This window comes from Lygodium microphyllum, chromosome 24 (assembly GCF_053477565.2).
Source record: "Lygodium microphyllum isolate KBCC chromosome 24, Lygodium_microphyllum_v1.1.10, whole genome shotgun sequence".
In the NCBI taxonomy this organism is placed as follows: Eukaryota; Viridiplantae; Streptophyta; class Polypodiopsida; order Schizaeales; family Lygodiaceae; genus Lygodium; species Lygodium microphyllum.
In genome coordinates, this window is record NC_141158.1 from 137,677,577 (window position 1) to 137,682,576 (window position 5,000).

The 5,000-nt window shown below is 70.2% G+C and overlaps 1 non-coding gene across 1 annotated transcript in view; it reads right to left on the reverse strand.

Moving 5' to 3' along the window:
• Positions 1–4,895: 4,895 nt before the first annotated feature.
• Positions 4,896–5,000, reverse strand: part of LOC148015729 (5S ribosomal RNA) — a 119-nt gene continuing 14 nt past the window's right edge. The window contains exon 1 of the ribosomal RNA XR_015688553.1: positions 4,896–5,000. This exon is cut by the window's right edge and continues 14 nt beyond it. This is a non-coding gene — a ribosomal RNA (5S ribosomal RNA).

A 5,000-nucleotide genomic window follows, 5' to 3' on the forward strand; every position in this document is an offset into this window, starting at 1 on the left:
TTCGCCCGCCCCCCCCCCCCACCCCCCTCAACGCACACCACACCACACCACCCCTCCCCCCCCTCCAAAATTCGCCCCCCCCCCCCCCCCCCCCCCCCGATCACACACCACCCCACCCCACCCCTTCCCCCCCCCTCAAAAATTCTCCCCCCTTCAAAATTCAGCCCCCCCACCCTCCCCCCTTCTCCCCCCCCCCTCCATAATTCGGCCCCCCTCACCATGACATCCCCCCCCACCCATAATACAACACGAGGTGACGCGGCCCCCATGACATCCCCCCACCCTCCAATGACACGACACGACGCGACGTGCCCCCCTCTCCCCCTTCACCCTCCACACACACCACACCATGTCATGACCTGCCGCCCCCCCCCTCCCCATGACATCCCCACCCCACCTCCCCATCCATGACACGACACGACGCGACGCGCCCCCCCATGACATCCCCCCCACCCCCCATGACACGACACGACGCGACGTGCCCCCCCCTCCCCCTTCCCCCCTCAACACACACCACATCATGTCGCGACGTGCGGCGCCCCCCCCAATACACACCACACCACACCATGGACAAAGCCGCATTTTGAAGGGGGGCGAATTTTTGAGGGGGGGGGAGGCGTGGTTTGGTGTGTGTTGAGATGGGGGGGTGAATTTTGGAGGGGGGAGGGGTGGTGTAGTGTGGTGTGTGTTGAGGGGGGGGGGGGGGACGAATTATTGAGGGGGCGTCATGGAGGGTGGGTGGGTGTGTTAAGGGGAGGGGAGCACCTCGCGTCGTGTCAGGCCATGGGGCACCGGGGGGGGGGGGGAGGGGGTGCGACGCGACATGGTGTGGTGTGTGTTGGGGGGGGGGGCATTGCGTTGGGTGGGTGTGTGTGTTAAGGGGAGGGTGGCACGTCGCATCGTGTCGTGTCATGGGGGGGCGGGGAGGGGGGGGCGTGTCACATCGTGTCGTGTCATGGGTGGGGGGGGGGTGGGGTGGGGATGTCATGGGGGGGAGGGGGCGCGGCACATCGCGACATGGTGTGGTGTGTGTTGAGGGGGGAAAGGGGGGGGCGCGCGTCGCGTCATGTTGTGTCATGGGGGGGCGCGTCGCGTCGCGTCGTGTCATGGGGGGTGGGGGGGGATGTCATGGGGGTGCCGAATTTTTGAGGGGGGGGAGGGGTGGGGTGGTGTGTGTTGAGGGGGGAGGCGAATTTTTGAGGGGGGGACGTCATGGGGGGGCGCATCGCGTCGTGTCGTGTCGTGTCATGGGGGATGGGGGGATGTCATGGGGGGGGGAGGGGGGTTGTCATGTTATGTTGGGGAGGGGGCGCGTCGCGTCATGTCGGGGCATGGTGGGGGGGAGGGGGCATCGCGACACCCCGCGTCACCCCCGACGACACGGCACACCCCCCCATCCCACCCCACCGCACCCCCCTACGACGCGGCGCCTCCCCCCCCACCCCACCTCGAAAAACCCCGCTCCATCCACAGCACCCCACCACTCCTCCAAAAACCAGGCTCGACCCACCGTGCCCCGCCTCACCCCCCCACGACACGGCGCACCCTCCACCCCACCGCACCCCCCCACAATGCCCCCCGCACCCCACCTCGAAAAACCCCGCTCCCTCCACACCACCCCACCACGCCTCCGAAAACCCCGCTCGACCCACCCCACCTCGCGTGAGCCCCCCCACGACACGGCACACCCCCCACACCCCACCGCACCCCCCCACGACGCGGCGCATATCCCCCACCCCCCCTCACCCCACCTCGAAAAACCCCGCTCGACCCACCCAACCACGCGTCACTCCCCCATGACACGGCACACCCCCCATCCCACCGCACCCCCCCACGACGCCCCCCCCGCACCCCACCTCTAAAAACCCCGCTCCCTCCACGCCACACCACAAATGCCTCCGAAAACCCCGCTCGACCCACCCCACCCCGCGTCACCCCCCCACGACATGGCGCACCCCCCACCCCACCGCACCCCCCAACGACGCCGCTCCGCACCCCACCTCGAAAAACCCCGCTCCCTCCATACCACCCCACCACGCCTCCGAAAACCCCGCTCGACCCACCCCACCTCGCGTCAGCCCCCCACGACACGGCACACCCCCCACACCCCACCGCACCCCCCCACGACGCGGCGCATATCCCCCCCCCCCCCCCCGCACCCCACCTCAAAAAACCCCACTCGACCCACCCAACCCCGCGTCACTCCCCCAGGACACGGCGCACCCCCCACCCCACCGCACCCCCCCAACGACGCCCCCCTGCACCCCACCTCGGAAAACCCCGCTCCCTCCACACCACCCCAACACGCCTCCGAAAACCCCGCTCGACCCACCTCACCTCGCGTCAGCCCCCCCACGACACGGCACACCCCCCCACCCCACCGCACCCCCCCACGACGCGGTGCATATCCCCCCCCCCGCACCCCACCTCGAAAAACCCCGCTCGATCAACACCACCCCGCGTCACCCCCCCACGACACGGCGCACCCCCCCACCCCACCGCACCCCCCCACGACGCCCCCCCACCCCACCTCGAAAAACCCCGCTCCCTCCACGCCACACCACCACGCCTCCGAAAACCCCGCTCGACCCCCCCCACCCCGCGTCTCCCCCCCACGACACGGCGCACCCCCCCACCCAACCGCACCCCCCCGCACCCCACCTCGAAAAACCGCGCTCCCTCCACAGCACCCCACCTCTCCTCCAAAAACCCCGCTCAACCACCCCCACCCCGCGTCACCCCCCACGACACAGCGCACCCCCCCACGACGCCCCCCCGCACCCCACCTCCAAAGACCCCGCTCCCTCCACAGCACCCCACCTCTCCTCCAAAAACCCCGCTTGACCACCCCAACCCCGCGTCACTCCCCCATGACACGGCGCACCCCCCCACCCCACCGCATCCCCCCACGACGCCCCCCCGCACCCCACCTCGAAAAACCCCGCTCCCTCCACGCCTCCGAAAACCCCGCTCGACCCACCCCACCCCGCGTCACCCCCCCCACGACACGGCGCACCCCCCACGACGCCCCCTCCCACCCCACCTCGAAAAACCCTGCTCCCTCCATGCCACACCACCACGCCTCCGAAAACCCCGCTCGACCCACCCCACCCCGCGTCACCCCCCCACGACACGGCGCACCCCCCCACCCCACCGCACCCCCCCAAGACGCCCCCCCCACCCCACCTCGAAAAACCCCGCTCCCTCCACGCTACACCACCACGCCTCCGAAAACCCCGCTCGACCCACCCCACCCCGCGTCTCCCCCCCACGACACGGTGCACCCCCCCACGACGCCCCCCCGCACCCCACCTCGAAAAACCCCGCTCCCTCCACAGCACCCCGCCACGCCTCCGAAAACCCCGCTTGACCCACCCCACCTCGCGTCACCCGCCACGACACGGCGCACCCCCCCACGACGCCCCCCCGCACCCCACCTCCAAAAACCCTGCTCCCTCCACGCCACACCACAAATGCCTCCGAAAACCCCGCTCGACCCACCCCACCCCGCGTCACCCCCCCACGACACGGCGCACCCCCCCACCCCACCACACCCCCCCACGATGCCCCCCCCCCCGCACCCCACCTCGAAAAACCCCGCTCCCTCTACAGCACCCAGCCACGCCTCCGAAAACCCCGCTCGACCCACCCCACCCCGCGTCACCCCCCCACGACACGGCGCACCCCCCCACGATGCCCCCCCGCACCCCACCTCGAAAAACCCCACTCCCTCCAGAGCACCCCGCCACGCCTCCGAAAACCCCGCTCGACCCACCCCACCCCGCGTCACCCGCCACGACACGGCGCACCCCCCCACGACGCCCCCCCCGCACCCCACCTCGAAAAACCCCGCTCCCTCCACGCCACACCACAAATGCCTCCGAAAACCCCGCTTGACCCACCCCACCCCGCGTCACCCCCCACGACACGGCGCACCTCCCCACGACGCCCCCCCCGCACCCCACCTCGAAAAACCCCGCTCCCTCCACGCCACCCTGCCACGCCTCCGAAAACCCCGCTCGACCCACCCCACCCCGCGTCACCCCCCACGACGCCCCCGCGCACCCCACCTCGGAAAACCCGCTGCATCCACACCACCCCACCCCACCTCGAAAAACCCGCTGCATCCACACCACCCCACCCCGCGTCACGGCACACCCCACCGCACCCCCCCTCGACGCGGCGCATCCCCCCCGCACCCCACCTCGAAAAACCCCGCTCCATCCACACGACCCCGCCACGCCTCCAAAAACCCCGCTCGACCCACCCCACCCCGCGTCACCCCCCCACGACACGGCACACCCCTCCACCCCACCGCACCCCCCGACGACGCGGCGCATCCCCCGCGCACCCCACCTCCAAAAACCCCGCTCGACCCACGACACGTCACCTCACCCCCCCACGACATGGCACACCCTCCCTCCTAAGAAATCCCGCTCCGCAATGACACGGGGCACACACCCCACTGCACACGACCCCCTCCCGCGACATGGAACCTTCCACCCCCCGACGGACCTCCTCAAGAAACCCCCCCACGACATGGCACCCCCCCGCGACATGGCACACCCTCCCTCCTCAGAAATCCCCGCTCCAACAACCCGCCCGCGCAACATGGCACGCCCTCCCTCCTCGGAAAACCCCGCTCCACCGAACCCCCCCACAACATGGCACACCCTCCGCTCCCAAAATACCTCGCATCTTGAGGAGGGGGTATCACGTGAGAGCGAGGTAGAGGGAGGGGCCAGGCACGACGTACGCAAAGACAATCGCGACGAGGAGAGGAGGCACCGCGTCATGGCAAGGCGAGGGGGTTTCCTACCACGATGTCAGCGTTGGAGAGTCCAGACGTGATCCGAGGGGATTTCCATGCCACGGTCTCGAAACAAGCATGCAAAAGGGTGCAGCACCAGGACTTCCCGGGAGGTCACCCATCCCAGTACTGTTCTGGCCCAAGCGCGCTTAACTGCGGAGTTCTGATGGGATCCGGTGTATTAGCGCTG